The 18,365-nt window shown below is 45.7% G+C and overlaps 1 protein-coding gene across 2 annotated transcripts in view; it reads right to left on the bottom strand.

The window, feature by feature from the left end:
• The window catches only part of BLACAT1 (BLACAT1 overlapping LEMD1 locus), an 81,702-nt gene extending 64,199 nt beyond the window's left edge, over window positions 1-17,503 (bottom strand). For both annotated transcript variants that reach the window (XR_014008016.1, XM_081193597.1), the window contains exon 1: window positions 17,230-17,503. The gene's annotated coding sequence lies outside the window, so the exon portion shown is untranslated. The remainder of the gene's footprint in view (window positions 1-17,229) is intronic.
• Between the last annotated feature and the right edge of the window lie 862 nt (window positions 17,504-18,365).

Here is an 18,365-nt window from a genome sequence, read left to right as displayed (position 1 = left end):
TGTGTGTGTGTGTGATGTAGAGTGTGGTGAAGGGTGAGGAGTGGATAGTACTCACCATACAAAATTTTAGGGTTCCCAGAGCATCTGGGAATGAAAGACAAGGCCAATTCTACTTCAGCTGGCTGGAAAAAATTGTTTTTATTTTTAAAAAGGTGTTCTTCTAGTGTACTGGATGTGGTTTGCAGAAGCAGCACATCTGATATGTATCATCTAAAAATGTAGTTCCTCAGATTTTGGAATCCTGGGACTCCAAACATATTGGGACCTTCCACTCCCCTCCCTTTTTTGTTTAATACTTCTAAACCTCCATGGGGAAAATTTAATTTTTAAATAACAGAAAGAACCTGGGAGTTTAATGCAGCAATGGGCAACTTGTTCTGCACAGAGAAGCATATCTGAAATCTGTCATGAGCTGGAGGGATGCAGCTAAGGTGCATAATTCCGTTTCATGTAATTTTGATTTTATATAATTATATTTTGCATAATTAAGGCAATTTGCATTTCATCTCCCTGAATGTGGCCGGCACCCAAGCACCATTGGCAGACAGGCTGCTCCTCTTCCACATGGTTCCAACTATGAAATTGATGCCCTCAAAGGTGAAAAAATATGAGTCAGAATTGGACTCACCTGACCCATATTAACAGTCCACAATGTGAGAAGAAGCCCAACATGTGCAGGAAGCGTCTGAAAGGTAACACTGAAGGACAAAACAAACACTAATATCTGCAACACAGGGGCGCTGGGGCTGGCTTACAGCTGGCTGTTTCACACATTACAGGCCAATAAACCTGGGTTTACACCTGACAGGGAGCTATAGCCTGTTCTGGTTCCCTGATTACTTTTACCTGTTTTCTTTTCTTTCTTTTTTTAAGATATTTATTAAGGTTTTCAAAATATTACAAAATAGAAAAAGAAAAAAGAAAAATACAAAATAAAAATAGTTAAAAACAATTCAATCTTTCAATAACTTATCTTTCATTTGCTTATTTCCCGGACCTCCTCACGCCTCCCTTTTCTGTATTCCAGTTCAGTTTGTTGGTTCAGTAAATCCCTCCCCTCTTTGTTTATCCTGATCTTCAATCTTAAAATATTTTAGCATTGGATTTTTACCTATTAATAGTTCATTTTCTCATATTCCCTTATAACATTACAGCTATAAACCACTTAGTTTCTATCCAACATCATTCTAACATTCATAAATTTTACAATATTTCTGTAAATAGTCTTTAAACTTTTTCCAATCTTCTTCCACCGACTCTTCTCCCTGGTCTCGGATTCTGCCAGTCATTTCTGCCAATTCCATATAGTCAATCACCTTCATCTGCCATTCTTCCAGGGTGGGTAGATCTTGTGTCTTCCAATACTTTGCGATAAGTATTCTTGCTGCTGTTGTGGCATACATAAAGAAAGTTCTATCCTTCTTTGGCACCAATTGGTCGACCATGCCCAGGAGAAAGGCCTCTGGTTTCTTCAAGAAGGTACATTTAAATACCTTTTTCAGTTCATTATATATCATCTCCCAGAAAGCCTTAATCCTTGGGCACGTCCACCAAAGGTGAAAGAATGTACCTTCAGTTTCTTTACATTTCCAACATTTATTATCGGGCAAGTGATAGATTTTTGCAAGCTTGACTGGTGTCATGTACCACCTGTAAATCATTTTCATAATATTCTCTCTTAGGGCATTACATGCCGTAAATTTCACACCTGTGGTCCACAACTGTTCCCAGTCAGCAAACATAATGTTATGTCCAACATGTTGTGCCCATTTAGTCATAGCAGATTTCACCGTTTCATCCTGAGTATTCCATTTCAACAGCAAGTTATACACCTTTGACAAAATCTTAGTTTTAGGTTCTAACAGTTCTGTTTCTAATTTTGATTTTTCCACCTGGAAGCCAATTTTCTTGTCCAAATTATATGCCTCCATTATCTGAACTTTTACCTGTTTTCATTTCTATTTGCTGTGAAAATGTCTTTGCTTTTTCCGGGAGGCTTGTGAAAGTCCCAAGCGCATGGAACCAATGCACCATTAGCTGCATACAATCTATGCTGATCCCTGAAAGCACAGATAACACAGCCTAAACTAGTTACTAGCAAAAAAAAGAAGCAAGCAGAAACACCGCTGTGTTAGTTGGCAGGTACCACTTTGGCAGAAAAGCCAGATTCCCTTTCTCATGTAGAGCTGTGATTTCTGGAGGAAGCTACTCTCTGGATGTGGTCTGAAACCCCCTTGGTGCAGCAGACGTAGGAAGGGAGATTCATGCAATGGAGAGGAAGAGGGCTGTGCCACTTGCCCTCAGTATAGACATCGGAAGAAGTGGGGCCTATGTACATAGAGCTCTATGCATCTCCAACCCTGTGAGGGCTGTATTCCAGATCACACAGAAACAGAAGTAGCAAGGCTTCCCCTCTTCAGATTTCCATGCTCAAAGTGCAGACCAGGGGCAAAACTAGGCTTTTTTTCACCCAGGTCAAAGAACCGGTTTGGCACACACACACCCATGTGCATTTGTGTACACACACACAGGCTGGGAGCCTCAATGGCACCCCTCTGGAGGCTTCACCTGAGACAAAAATCCCGGCTAGCCTCCCCATAGCTATGGGTCTGGTACAGACATCAAGGGGCACTGGTGGAAAGCGGAACAATGCTGGGGGCAAGGTGGAGAGCAGGGTCCTGCTTTCCCTCATGGAAACACTTTCATATGCATAACGCATGAAAGGGGCCTTAATAACATCTAAGAAGACAGCATCATGCATTTTGTGTCAGACTGCTTACAATTACCCAATAAGATTTTGCTGAAGAGGACAGAGATCTTTGTTTCTTTGATCCCATCCAGTGACAAATCCTGCTAGTGCCAAACACACACACACACACACACACACACACACACACACACACACAACCGTTCTCCATCATTAATGAGAAAGAAATTGCATCAGGCAATCTCCAAACAGGAGAGAAAATTTTGGTGAAATTCTCATACGTGGGATGAAAGGGTTTTGTCGTGCTTATTTATGGGGTAGCTGAGGGATGCTCCTGAGTGACCTTTTCTCCCGTTCTACAAATCATCTCACTTTACACTCCTGCCCCTCAGTTAAAAACCAGGGCAAGCCTTCCTGTGTTAACTCCACCCATGGGGCTTTTTCAACTAAGGATGACTGAGAAGCGGGAGAGTGTTGTTGAAACGTTTACTGAAGGGGTCGCCAACCCTTTCTGAGTCTGTGGGGATATTTGCAAACTGGAGAAATATCACGGGCAATGCACAAACTGCAATCAGGGATACCAGGGTAGGCCCTAGTAGCTACACAGGTTCCCACCCGGTTCTGCTGTCATGAGGGCAATTCAACCATTCTTAACATAGGAAGTAGTCCACAGCCAAACACAAATTTATGTGTCAGTGTGAAGTTATTTACAGGGGAAGGGCTTGGGGGCCTCAAAGCGCAAATGGGATCCTCCTTAATGAGGGTCCTGGTTGCACTTGGGTCCCCAGGACACCCCTGTAGGGTGGGTTGTAGCTAGGTGTGGCCCAAGCCTTAACCGTTAGGCCCTGGGATTGCGCCAGGCTGTTTTGGCCAATCAGGGCGAGCGGCGTGATTCCCAAGGCCTATAAAAGCAGCCGCGCGATGTGATTGGGGGCACTTGCTTCACGATGCTTAACATCCGCCCTACCTCCCTAATTTTAGGTCTTTGGCCTTGCTTTGGATTGGGTCGCCTGCTTTGGAGCAGGGGCTGGGTAGGAATTTTTTCCATTGGGCAGATTGGCTGTAGCCACTTGGTTTTCGCCTACCCCCTTAGCAATCATCACAACTTTGTAAGGTTTGGCAGTTAGGCATTGGCTTATTGAAGTATGTGGGAGGGGAGGTGCGGCCATCAACTGCCCTTCCAGAAATGGGGTATTCCGATAAAGGAATCTGGGGGTCCTGGATCTCGTCTGAAGTCCGCTTGAGGGGCTAGGGCCATTCCAGGACCACAGGAACCCCGGGGTGAGTTTCGGTTGATCTTCATTGATGTTGCTCCCTCATTTGGTGTTTACCCTTTCAGACTACCAGCCAGAGAGGCAGGAGTCAGTTATAGTCTGTTGCCAATGCCTAAGACAATAATGCTCACTTTGCTGTAATTAATAAAGTTGTGGCCTAAAATTTTGCCCAATAACGTAAGCTAAAATTTATGTGTCAGGGTGAAATTATTTATGGGGGAAGGGCTTGGTTTTTTTTATATATATATAAAATTTTTATTGGTTTTTTACATTTTATAAAGACATAACACACACATAAAAGACAAAAACAAAAAACATGTATAATTTCAAAAATCTTACTTTCTTAACTTTGGTCCTTGACTTCCCCCCATCCCCCCTTCATACATCCCAATTCCCATAATTATGTCAGCAAGTTATTATTTTCCCTTCTTACCATGTAAATATTACATCTTTTATAAAAGATTAAGTTCTTTCCTAAGTTGGACTCAAGTTCCCTTCCATCGATTTCCCATTTTTTTATTAAACATAAATCATATTGACTAGACCCAAAAATCATAAATGTTTTTAAAGTTCTGTTTCCCCCCCCCTCCCATCCCCGGTTTCCGTCCCTTCCCAAGTACATGTCCACAATAACAGTTCTTAGCCTGGATTCCTCACATCCGAGGCCTTTAAATCTCTTTCAGTCCCTCTCCGCCGGTTTTGTTGGTAGTCCTTTATGTTGGTCTTCGGATCTCGAAGGAGTTCTGTCCCAATCAAGCCAGGTTTTCTTCCCACAGGGAAACTTAAAGACAACTGCTGCAAAAGTTCCACCAGTCCTTCATATTCAAAGCGGAGGCCCCAATCATATTTCTTCTTTCTTATAAGTTCCTGAATTCCAAGTACTTCAGGGGCCTCCTCCTTCATCTTTAGCATCTTTTGCAGATTTGTAATCCATATAATCCAAAGGTTTTCTTGTTTGTAATCCACATGTGTAGGCTTCTGGTTGGTACTTTCCATCTGTGCTTTCTTGAGATATCTCTTCCAATTCAGCTGCAGGTTCTTTCTCATTCAAATCCTCAAAACATTCAGCAGAGCTGCTTATTCCAGAAGTCAAGGTCGTGAGTTGTTTATTCATAGCTAGACTCTGCTCTTGTAAAATTCCCACAAGATAAAACATTCTTTCTATCTCAGCTAGTAAAATTCCATCCGCAGCCATTGTAATGTCTCAGAATTCCCCCTAGAGGGAATCTGGTTACTTAGTAATCTTTTCCCAACAGTCCTTTACCTCGTTCTTTGTTTCTTTGTTTCCGACCACTTTAATTCAATTGTATCACATTTAGTCCAGGGAGATCTTAAGTAGCAAGCTTTTTTACTTTAAATTGCCCGTTTGACAGCTTTGACAGCTGTCAAACTCCTTTCCTCTTCAACAGGCTCAGAGACAGGACGCTCCCGGGCCCGGGAGGGGGGGTTGCACACAACAAGATAAAAACTTCTGAAAATCCACTCTTACACTCCAGCTCAAAACTTCTTTTATCAAATCGTGAAAGTTAATGTCTTTTTAACTCACCCCAAAAGGGTAGGCTCTCCAGCTTAGTTCTCCTGTTATTGCTTTAAATCGTCTGCAGGAGGGGGGGTGCGGACTTCCCTTTGACACATCCCCCGGTCGTATCGAATTCACAATTAGATATTTTAAAGTCCGAATTCCAATCTACTCACGGGTTGCTTCTTTTCGGGTCCGAATTTAAGGAAAAAAGTCAGCGCTCTTCAGCCATGGCACACGGCTCCGCTCCGCTGGGGTAGCGGTCTACTCCCAGCACCACACCACTCTCCGTACCCTCTCCGTAGCCTTTAAAAAGGCTCTTTGTGGGTCGGGGGGGCGCTTAAGGTGCCCACCGAGTCACCAGGTCCGCAGGCATCCGCGCCTGCGGTTTTTGAGGGTCTCCGCGTCGCCGTCGCGGCAAGACCCGTTCCCAGCGGAGCCGATTCCCTCCGGAGCTCGGAGGGAATCCGCCATTAGCTGTTCGCGCCAACCCGGAAGTCCTATGGGGGAAGGGCTTGGGGGCCTCAAAGCGCAACCAAACACAAACCACAACCTGTCTTATTGACTATAATAGGATGCTTCTTTCAAGCCTAATTTGAGCAGTAGCAGAGGCACCCTGCGAGTCCTAGGGAAGGCCTCTGCAGGAGCATGCATGCTTGAGGGTGCTGTGTTGGTGACTGCTGGCTTTCACCAAAGAAAAAAAGACACGCCACTCTCAGCCACCTTGCAACAACAAAACAAGCTCAAAAGTCACTGACGGTCTAAAGACATTCTAAAGTGCCCTGAGAATGAGGCAGAAAAAACTGGAAGCCTCTTTAACAGAAAACCTTTGAGAAATCCACAGCACTAGCTCACTCTGAAATTTTTGTTTTGTGGTCCAACAACCCCCAGGTATGTGCATGCACTGGAAATGGCATTTGTCTCCCTGTCCACCTGCCATGGTACTCAGTCCTCACGCAATAAGACAGAGAGTTAATAAAGCACAACAATAAAGGTCAAGATTCAATCATCTGGTGCTGCTGGGTATGAAGCAAAGAACAGAAGGCATTCAGTGGCTCCACAGGCACAGACACAGTTGAAAAGGAATAGATAGGGGTACAGGGCGGGCACTGTTCAGAACAATGGCAAGACGAGTTTGCAGTCTGATGTGGGAGAAAGTGATTAACACCTTTGCAGAAGCCAGAGCAGGTTTTTGCCTTTATGACTTCCTTGCAAAGTGGACACCTATTGAATGGGGTGAAGAAGCTGGAAAAATGTAATATCTTGCAAGAGACATAACAACTGACTGGGGGCTTTCACCCCTTAGCTTATTGCAGAATAAATGTGTTTTTCTCCTTCATTGTACACAGTCCCATCTTGTTCCTTCAGGGCTGTACTTTGCTGTGGGGGATATCGCAGTTCCCAAGCATTCAGTGCGCAATATTAACTATGCAGAAGAAGGTGCTGTTTCCAGTGTTGACATCTGCATGGCCCCACCCGCTAGTGTGTGACAAAGAGATGGAACCTAGGAACAGGCTAGGTGAAGGGGGATAAGCCTGAAACCAGTCTGGAAATGAATAGCTCAATTTAATTATTAACTATGAAACTATGAGGTGGGCTGGATTGTGAGGAGGGGCCTTTTTTAAAAAAAGAAAATTGTGCCGACATTTTAACTGGAAAGAGATGGGGAAGAAATTTGATTCCATTCACATTTAAAGAAGTTACCTAATCCACACAATATGCAAAATGAAACACAGCAATCCTTCAAAACTTGCACTGCTATGGATTTTGCAATGTAGTTTTCCAGGCAAGTAATGTGTATAAAAATGCATATACAAGGGTAAAGTGTGCATATAAATGCAAATATTACTGAAAATAATATAGAAAAACTCATTGTATTAGGGAAAATTTCTTTGCAACAGTATGTACATTGGGTAAAATTGCTAACAAAAATGTGGTGTGTTAATTAATGTAAATTAATGCTGAAATGCTGGTTGATTTTCATGAGAACTTTTTATTTTAAAAAACCCAAAACCACTCACAAACTGATGGGAGAAATATGGAGAACCCAATTTAAGATTGAAAAAATGAGGGAGAAACTGACATGGACATATTCACTCATCCCTATTACAGCACCATAAACCTAACCCAGAGAGACCACAGCAGCTCAAGTAGACACACTTCACACAAGTGTGACTAGGTGGTGGAAATCCTCTGGCCTTGGCAACTGAGCAGATTAATCCAACCCACTACAAAACTATCCTTTCTGGCCTTCAAACCTGCATCTCCTGAGCAGGATGTAAATCTCCATCCTTTTGTTGATCTGAAAGGAGTGACAGTAATTTGCCCCAGCTGGAGACCTTTCCGCCTGGTACACAGAAGATGTTTAGATGGTGAGATCATCCCTTCAAGTCGACATGAGTGTCTCCCTCACACAGGCAAAAGGCTCACCCTAAGGCAAAGCGCAAATCAACCCTCTTATTCCCAGTCCCACTACTAAAAATAAACCAGCTGTCACCCCCGGATAGTGGCAACACTATAGCTCCTTCAAAGCACCTAGAGAGCTCAGGATAAATGCACAGACCAGGACGCCTGGAAGATGGCTGCACTTGCCAGAAGCTACAGTGTTGCTTATAATTAAGCAGCAAGACCTGGGACATTAACTCCCCTTGCTTCTTGTCATGGAAGAAAAATAGTCTGCTAAACAGAGCTGCAAAAAGAGAGAGGTCGGATTCAGTTCCTTACTCTGATGAAGCGGGCTCTGGTCCATCGTGATAAATCTGCGAATCCACAAGACACTTCTTTGTTTTTGCTGCTCTGTAACAGGGCTCCATCCCTCCTCCCTCTGTGATCTTGGACAATGCACTTAATAGTGCTGTTTGCATGTAACGAAGTTGCCTCACTGTACCGTCTCAGTGTTCTGGGGTAGGTGAATAAATTCAAACATAATACCTACATTCAGGGCACTATAGCAGGGTGAGGAACCTTCATAGTGCCTCTGGGAACGAACCTAGAGAATGGGTAGGTATAGGCCAACATGTGCACCTGACTGCTGAAGACCCGAACCAGGTGGGGAGAGGAATGACTGGAGGGAAATGCCCCCCCTACAAAGGTTTGAGAGCTGTTTCTTAATTCAGCAGCAATACATTCCCCAGAAGTCCTGGCTCCTATGTTATTATCCTAGAATCCACACACCTAACCTAGCAACAAAACCCCCAAATCCTTATACCCTGCACTGTGATCAAGGAAACTGCTGTGCCCCTTCTCCTCTTGCAACCTGTCGCAATCCCACTTAGAAGACCCTTCCTCTGCAAAACCTCTCCCCCCCCCCCGCCTTAGCCAATGCCAGGGTGATCCATACTGATTTGGCACACTGGACATCTGAACTGGTTTCTGTTACGAGCATCCATTTGTCATGTAGATCTGGTATTTTTAAGGGCAGATTTATTGGGGAGAATTCTCACATCCAATTTCCTCCGGTGATGGCTCTATTAGGCCATGTGTGGCAGAGATAGAGGCTCCTGTCGTCCCGCTGCCACTGATGGAATTTGATTCCACGGCACCAGATTCGCAGGGCTGCAAACACATTCTCTCCCTTGATTAATGTGAGTAATTTCTGCTTGAAAGAAGGCTGAAATGAGCAGCCGAGGGGAAGCGAATGGTGAAGGCTCCCCCCCACCTCGCCTTCCTCTCCCCATCGCTCACTGCTGATTGCATTTCTCCGTCCCTGGAATGGGTTCAGAGATAAACAAAAACTCTGGACCAGCTTCAAAAGTAGCAGAAGGTGTGGGAGGCAGGAAGCACCTAATGCGGGGGGGGGGGGGAGTTTGCAAAGGCAGTTGGATGGCAGCAAGCTTGAAGTTTTGGATGGGACTTCTGCCTCGAATGACTGCAGAGTTTATCTGCTCATCAATCTAGAACGATCTTGCAGTGTAATGCCAGCGTTTCAGGCACCTCAGGAACGGGGATGCTGTAAACCATGGGTTGCCAAACTAAGGCCCGGGGTCAGATGCGGCCCAATCGCCTTCTAAATCCGGCCCACGGACAGTCTGGGAATCAGCTTGTTTTTACATGAGTAGAATGTGTCCTTTTATTTAAAATGCATCTCTGGGTCATTTGTGGGGCATAGGAATTCATTCATTTCCCCCCCCCATATAGTCCGGCCCTCCACAAGGTCTGAGGGACAGTGGACAGGCCCACGGCTGAAAGGTTTCCTGATCCTTGCTGTAAACCCTGGATGAAACTTCACCACATCTCTACTTTACATCCCTCACTCAGCAATTACGGTAGGTCATTTTAGATACATATATACATTTACACACACACACACACACACACACACACACACACACACACATCACACATCTAGGCAAGCAAGAGGCAGCTCAAGGACACATTCTACGCAGGCAAAGGCCATTGAGGAAGGTGCAAAGCAAGGCCTGGGAAGGGTGTGACCTTGGAAGAGTCCCTGTTCTTGAACCCCAGAGTCATGGCTTCTGAGCACTGTATCTGCTGCGGAGTCTGTACCATTGCCTGCCCGGATAAAGATATCTTTCTTACTAACAAGTAACAGCCTCTGTTTGCATGTTTCAAGCAGGAGCCAGGACACCACCGGAGTTGGTTTAGGAAACAGTAACCTGCCTGTTTCAGAATTCGTTGTAGTCTTTGTTTAAGAAAACTGTGCTTGGGATGTGGCTTAGCTGTTTCAAAGCTTCAGGTTGCAAACCTGAGCTGCACTCTCAAGCCCCGTCCAGATCGGCTGGCCTACCGCTCAGAAGGTAAGGGCAGCCGGGCTGATGAGTTCTCACCCAGATTGCTGCAGATGTTCACTTGAAAGATAAATAGCACCGCTGAGGCACTCGGTTGCAGGAGGGGGAATTGTTCTTGACTGTTCAGGTGTTCCCTTTTGCTTTATGTGTTGAAATAAATGCATGGCTGCTGTTATACATTCCTCTGTATGAGCAGCAGAAGGGCTCTCAAGGTTTCTCCCTCACTCGGGCAAATGAGAAAAAACCTTTCATAGTTTATGAAGCCAGGTTTTTGTTGCATTCATAATTAGCAAGATCTTTTCCAGGGCATGAGGCTTCAATAGACCCTTTGCTACTAATTAAAATAAATACACTGAGCTGTATCCAGCAAAGGTGCCCTGTTAGTGCAAGGACTTCTGCCTGCACAAGGGGACTTCCTCTCCTTCGCTTTTCCCTGTCTGTTCTGTGGGTTCTTCAACCCTCTCTGGAGCACATGGGGGGCACATGGGGGCAGGGGTGCCAACTTGAATAAAATATTGGGTGGTCCAGGTAAGTCCTTCCATGCCTAATTCATCACAATATGTGGTGTGCACACACCATTTGAATATCAATGCCCACCAACTGGGGGGGGGATCCATGCTCTCAAATATTTATTGGGGGGGCAAAGGGACCTTGGCCCCTAGGAGCTGGCTCCTATGCATGGGGGCAGAAGGAAAGGAAGTCCATTTGAGCAGATGGAAATCATTGTACAAACAGGATGACTTTGCTGGATACAATCCATATTTTTAAAAGCCCCTGAAATTAACATGAGTTGACCCACCCACCCCAAAACTAGATTTGTGTTTTTCTAGCAACTTGTATAAATAGGCAAGAGTGGTTAGTTTCCTGACAATATAGAATCTACATTAGATATTATCAGCACAGCTGATATTATGGGACTGGCTTGACCTTACCGGCAGGAGAAAAGGTGTCTGAGATGGGGAAAGTATGGCTGTGTAGAATCTAGTTCAGCAGAATGTGGTCCTAAGTCAGTGCACAAAGGATTGCATCAAAAGAGCAACAAGGAAAGCATCATGCTTTAGCCATGACATGCAGGGATTGCTTGCATTCACTACACTACACTTTTTAGAAAATGGTAGCAAAAGCTGACAGCAGCCCTTTGCACCCCCGTCTAGACAAGGCCTAGCAGGAATTTTTGGCATCGCTTACAACAAGGAGTAATTAGGCACTTGTCTGCTTGTTCCTTGTCTTGACAGACTGTTGAGAGCAACGCGCAGTCCCGCCATTGACTGCCGGAGCCTCCGAGGCCCTCGCATCATCCTCTCCCAAAGGAGCAGCAGTGCAGCTTTCCTCCTCCTCTGTTTATTTTTTAAATTGAAAAGGGGCAGGAGACAAATGCATGGCCGTCTGGCAAAATGTCAGCAAGTGATTCAGAGAGAAGGCAAGATGAAGGCAAGGAGAGGGAGCCAGCCCACACAGGAGACTTGCTTCTGATTTCCAAATGTCAGCATGTCCTTTAATTAAATGCTGATTAACGAGGGACAGTCTCCCTCACGCCAGAACGGGGTGGCTGCTGGTGCTGGTGGTGTCACACTGTGCTGAAAAGGTTCCCTTCCTGTCACATACCCTAGGAGAAAAGTCTCTGGTGCTTTAGGTGCAGGACCAGGAGGTTTGGGGAGAGGAAAACAGATACCCTGGGGGCCAACAATCTGGCAGTTAGAGCAGTGTTTCCCAACCACTGTTCCGCGGCACACTAGTGTGCCGCGAGATGTTGCCTGGTGTGCCGCGAGATGTTGGCTGGAGGGAGGCGGGCGAGTCGGGCGGTGAGGGGCAGCGGCGGCGGCGGCGAGAGGCCGCCCAGCGCGGGGCTCTCGCTGTCTGCCTGCCTGGCTGCCTGCGAGCTCGGCGGGCAGCACCTCCGTCCGCAGCGCCCGCCTCGCGGCTCTCATTCCCTGCCAAAGCTCACCCAGCCAAGCCGCGCTCTCCTTCCTGCCTCGCTTTGCTGCCTCCTCCCCCCCCCACCCCCAAAGCTTGGAGGTTCCCCGGCAAGGGGGAGGGAAAAAAATTGAAACTTACACTTTCGTGCGTCCCTCCCGGCGTGACGCTGCGCGCTGACGTCACGGGGCTGTAATGGTGGTGTGCCTCGAGATTTTTTTCATCAAACAAGTGTGCCTTTGCCCAAAAAAGGTTGGGAAACACTGAGTTAGAGGACAAGTCATTGGGGAGCTCCTGAAGAGCCAGGAGGCCTCCTCTGGGAAACCAAAGGGCATTCATTTCTGCTCATTATACAGTGGATGCTCAGGTTGCGAACATGATCCATGTGGGATGCACGTTCGCAACCCGCAGTGTTCGCAACCCACGTCTGTGAATGCGCGGGTTGTGATTCAGTGCTTCTGTGCATGCGCAAAGTGCAATTTAGTGCTTCTGCACATGTGTGACTGCCAAAACCCGGAAGTAACCCGTTCCGGTACTTCCAGGTTTCGGCAGTCCGCAACCTGAAAAAACACAACCTGAAGCGGACGCAACATGAGGTATGACTGTACAGTTTTAGGAAGCATCTTAAGTTCTTTCTTGAATAACATCAATAGTCTTAGCAGCATCGTCAGTTAGGACAGGGATGAGGAACTATTTTCCACACAAGGGAAATTCCCTTCCATGGCAGTTGAGGCCAGAGGCAAAGGTGAATAGAGCAATATGAACAAACAGTATCTTTGTACAGTAGCCTGATTTCTACCCACATCCCTTTCTGACCTTCCTTCAGGCAAGCGAGGACATCAGAGTTCAAGGACGCATTCCAACTAAGTTCAAACAGGGTATGAAGCAAGACTGGTGTGGGGAGTGGCCTGGAAGCCAGACAGAGAGGTTCCCTGGCCCCCTGAGGTAGGGAAAGGCAGCCCACCTCAACTGGTGGCATTGGGGGTACTAATGAAGGGAGCAAACTGTCTGCTTGCACTGCAATGCGTGTCTCAAGAAGGAAACTCCACCAAATTATGTGGGACTTCCTGTCAGGTATAAGCAACCAGGCATGCCTCTAGTCAGTAGAGGGCAAGACTGAGACTAACTTTGCGCCCTTGGAAAGGAGAGTGTGTGGATAGGTGAGCCGGCCCCTTGCCACTCTGAGCCAGAGTTCATTATTGTAACAGCATAAGAAAGAGCTCAGTTGAACCAAACATCCTGTTTCCCACAGTGATCGACCAGACACTTCTGGGAAGCCCACACAAAAAAGGCATTCATCCTCTCCTGCTGTTGCTCCACAGCAACAGGCATATGAAGGAAAGTTTCATATATCCCAACTGGGCGAAAGATGGGATATATATATATATATATATATATATATATATATACACACACACACACACACACACACACACACACACCCTATGCCACCTTAGCGAGTAGTCCACAGTTGATTTCCCCCCATTAATGTATGTGCTTGTATATTATATTCCCTTTGTAAGCAAGTGGTCACCACCACATTCTGTGGCAATGAATTCCACAGATTAACAGTGGTGCACCACACAAATAAATACTGGCTTTTGTCACTCCTAAAACTACTTCAGATACATTTCATTGGCTAAATCCAGGTTTTCTCCACCCAGTCTTTCCACACTATACATCATGTAATAAGCCTCTATCCTAACCCCACCACCACCACCACCACAAAAAAAAATCTTTTTTTCTAACCCAAGAAACCTCCCAATGTGGTAGCTGCTGTGGGTAGAAAGTTGCTCTAATGTCCTGATCATTTGGGTTGCCCTTTCTGCACCTTCTTCCAGCTCTAGGAGACGGGGTAAGCAATACAGTGGTATCTCAGGTTAAGAACTTAATTCATTCTGGAGGTCTGTTCTTAACCTGAAACTGTTCTTAACCTGAGGTATCACTTTAGCTAATGGGGCCTCCTGCTGCCACTGCGCGATTTCTGTTCTCATCCTGAAGCAAAGTTCTTAGCCCGAGGTACTATTTCTGGGTTAGTGGAGTCTGTAACCCGAAGCATCTGTAACCTGAAGCGTCTGCAACCCGAGGTACCACTGTACATAGTGTTTCAAGTGCAGATGTATAATAAATACATTACGATACCACAATAGATTTATAATAAGTGCATTGCAATATTTTATTACTTATTATTATTTGTATCCCGCCTTTCCTTCAAGCAGCTCAAGGTGGTGCACACAGCTTTCCCCTTGCCTCTATTTCACCCTCACAACAAACCTGTGAAGTAGGTCAGGCTGAGAGACTGCGACTGGCCCAAGCAAGGCCTTTATGTTGGGCAGGGCTCCTCCTTGAAGATTGCAAATGTCCTTAAGATGTCAGCAAGGCAGAAAGGTGAATCACAAACTGGGGCTCCCAGCTGCCAGGCTCTGTTATCTTCTTCTGCACCCCCAGTGTCCCCCCAGTGTCCTGTTACTGCTACTAAGAGTGGGGGAAGCAGCAAGAGAGCAAAGAGTGGACCTCTTCCCACATGCTGTGGTGCTGACAAATCATCATCAACACACACATTCCTCTATTAATTTTGTAATAGGTGATTCCATAAATGAGGTGCATTTAAAGCCCCCCATTCTGCTTGAGCCTTCAGTCAGCTGACCCCAAGCGCCAATCCCTGCCTACCAGGCGCTAGGATGAATCCCTGCCATCTGGAGGAACAAACATCAGAAGCAGACCTCCTGCAGACTGAAGTCTTGTCAAGGCAGAACTCGGCATTCTCTGCGAGCACCAGCTGAGTAGGTGTGTGAGAGTAGGAATGTGTGAGACCTGTTTCTATTTCCATGGGATTTTCCATTTGTCCACCCACAGGCTCGAACATCTCTGGAAGCTTTAACAGGATGCTTTTATGAATTGCCAAAGTACATTGGAAGCACATGAAAATGTGCATCGGAACGAGCAACTGAACACAGGGGCTGCCTGGCTTACTCCATTGCTTTTCAAGGTACCTATATGCCAGTGTACCTTTTATGGTCTTGTCTGAGAGCCCCTGCAGATGTCCTTTTCACTGAGCATTAATCATGATTCATACTCATGATGTGGGGCGATAGATGCGATCACATTTTAAATACCATTTGTGACTGCAAAACTTTTGGCACTGTCATACTGCTTTGTGTGCAACCGGGACATATCTGTAGCCTCCTACTAAAATCCTGTAACTTTTCATACAGCAAATGTTCTAGGTTTTTGTTAAAAATAATAATCCACTTTTGCTGCGCTGTAGTGCAAGAGTGCCCCTCCAGATGGCAATAATGTGCTGGCACAAAACGCTATGAAACCACTTTAAACAGCCATGGTTTTTTCCAAAGAATTCTGGGAGCTGTGGCTTCTTAAGGTCACTGAGGAGGCCCTTATTCCCCCTCACAGAGCTACAATTTCTAGAGTTCCTTGTGAAGAGGGGTTGATTGTTAAACCACTCTGAGAACTGGAATCTGCGAGGGGTCTCCTAACAACTCTCAGCACCCTTAACAAACTACACCTCCCATAATTCTTTGGGTGAAGCTGAGCATTTTAAGGTGGCATCGTAGTGCTTTAAATGTATGGTGTGAATGTGGCAATTGAAGAAGTGTTGCAGAACTAAGAATGCAGAATGATCTCTAGTATAACTCCAGTGTGGAGTCCAGTATAACTCCGTCACCAGCATACTATTATTCCATCGATGACATGTTCCAGAATTCACCTGCAAAAAACACTGGTCCAGAGGGTCCCTGAATGTGCCTTCCATAACAATTCATTCCAGCACAGTCCTAGGTGTGTTTACTCAGAAGATAGTTTCATGGGGTGTGACTCCTAAGAAAGTGTTATAGAATTTCAACAATAAAGCCCCAACTAGTTTCTGCAAGAATGTGCAAATGCAACTTCTGATATATCAGTTTAGACGCGGTGGTTGTTTGAGATAGCTATCTGCATCACCAGAATGACAATATCTGGGTCAGAGATCAAAATCTGTCCAATTACCACACCACCCTATAAGTGTAGAAGTAACTGTCACACACTTACTGCAGCAATCTTCAGCTGAGTGAGCATACACATTGAATCAAGAACCACATCTCCCGTTTAAAACTCCTTTTTTAAAAAAATAACCGAGGGAGTTAGCTCTCTGTGCTTTGAGAGTTGCCGTTTGTAAATGCGTCATGTGACCATCATGTGACAATAACATTAAGGGATCACTTCAGTGTCTTCCTCTGACCCTGAAGCAGGGTATGGCATCAACATGAGCAGTGATTTCTTGCCATATGGCAGTGCCTTATTCTGCTCTGTTGCTAGACTTCATCCCTCTGCCCTTTCCGTTGCTTCTTGCTGCAGTTTTGAAGAAACTGCATATGTGCCCTCATAAACTAGCATCCCTTACCCATTTTAGAGGGGCTAGGAGAATGCTGTGTCTCACAGACTGACAGAGAGAGGACACCATTCTAGAAGAAAACATATGAAGCTGGTGCCTGTGTTTGGCAGGGAGGAGGAGGATTTGAAACAGCTTATTCAACACGGGTCCCAGGGCTGATTTTATAAGAGGCTGCATTGCAAATCTCCCTCACAATAGAAACTTTGCTGCAATCCTACGTCTGAAGAAAGACTTGCTTGTCCATGGACACACACATACCTCCACTGGGACATATGCTCATCCATTTGGAAATGCTTTTTTACTACGGAGATCTCAGTGCAAAGCATTAAATCCAGAACCTACACACATGGACACCCCTGTACATCACATAACCTTCATGCCATGCAGAAGCCAACCTTCACCCAGAACTAACAGCCTTAACAGGTACCCACCCACTGTACCCTGAAGTATCTACTCAGCCTCTGCACCGAGCATTGCCAGGAACATTAAGAAATGCACAAATCAGCTGAGCGTTGTAAGCTGTGGAGTGAGGGGACAAGATGAATAATTTTTAGATGAAGCTGGATTCCCCCCCCCCCCGCTTTTAAAAATGAAAATAATAATACTAATAATGCTGGCGCTTAGCTTGCATCCCCAAGGCAATTGCTTTGCATTTTCTGCCTGTGGAAGAAACCACGTACCTCTCAGCAGCAATCCCTGTCAGGGGCCATGTCATCTAACTGTCAGCAGGGTCTTCCTTTCCACTCACACTGAGCATCATCATCATGTTCCTCTCTGAGCAAGGAGGGTAGTTCAAAGCAGTAACTTAAGGCTCTGAGAGCAGGACTGGATGGGTGGACTTGGCTGCGCAGCCATTGGCTCAGCTCCTCGGCAGCTGTGCTAGTACGTTAGGTTGTACATGCCATCCCTCGCCTCAGTTCCCCTTATTCCTGTGTCACTGTCCTGCTCCCTTTGGTGCTGAGGAGGAATTAAAAGACTGACTTCTTCCCCGGGCGAAAAAGCAAGTGCGGAAAGGCAGCACGTGTCAAGTCTGCCCTCAAGCGGCTCTGCTTGGAAATGGTACCCGGAGATGTCCAGCTCCCCTCAACGATACGGCTAGTTTCTCTGTGGAGAATGCCAGCTCCTTCCATATGCATGGATCGTGTTTCAGCATATGGCACCAGAGTTTTAATTTCCGGGGCTTGATGCTTCCCATGGCAAACAGCAGCTTTTCATGCTGCTCTTTATTAGGCCTGGTGCTAATTCTCTGCTAAATTTGTATTTGCCAAATGTCCCTGTTTACTTCTCAGCTTTCTGCCCTTCGTGTCCGTGTCTAGTTATTAAGAGAATTCCTGCTGCCGTAGCTTCCAGTAGCTTCCAAAGATGGCACAACTGGATCAGCTCAAGTCTGTCCTCATCGTGTTCTTCAAACCTTCAAGATGCATTGTGCAAAGGGTGAACTTGCCGTTGCCTTTTCCTATTGATTCAAAGGGGCACAAGCTATTGATAAGGATTTGGAAGCAAATGTTCATGTGTCGACAGAATTATACACCAAAACTGTGTTGTGTTGTTGTTTTCAAAAAAATGCAACCTGAAATTGCTTTTTAAACGGTCAAGCACAAACTTTTCTGTTGTGAAATAAATTACATATTATATTTAGGATAATAAATGGAATCAAAAGAACAGAGTGCAATTTAAATAAAAAGCACCCTCCACCACCAGGGTCACAGGTGGCACTGTGGGTTAAACCACAGAGCCTAGGACTTACCAATCAGAAGGTCGGCAGTTCAAATCTTCACAACGGGGTGAGCTCCCGTTGCTCAGTCCCTGCTCCTGC

The sequence above is a fragment of the Podarcis bocagei genome (genome assembly GCF_964188305.1).
Source record: "Podarcis bocagei genome assembly, chromosome: 5".
Lineage (NCBI taxonomy): Eukaryota > Metazoa > Chordata > Lepidosauria > Squamata > Lacertidae > Podarcis > Podarcis bocagei.
The sequence above is the reverse complement of the archived record's forward strand: the minus strand, read 5'-3'. Positions and strand labels throughout refer to the sequence as shown.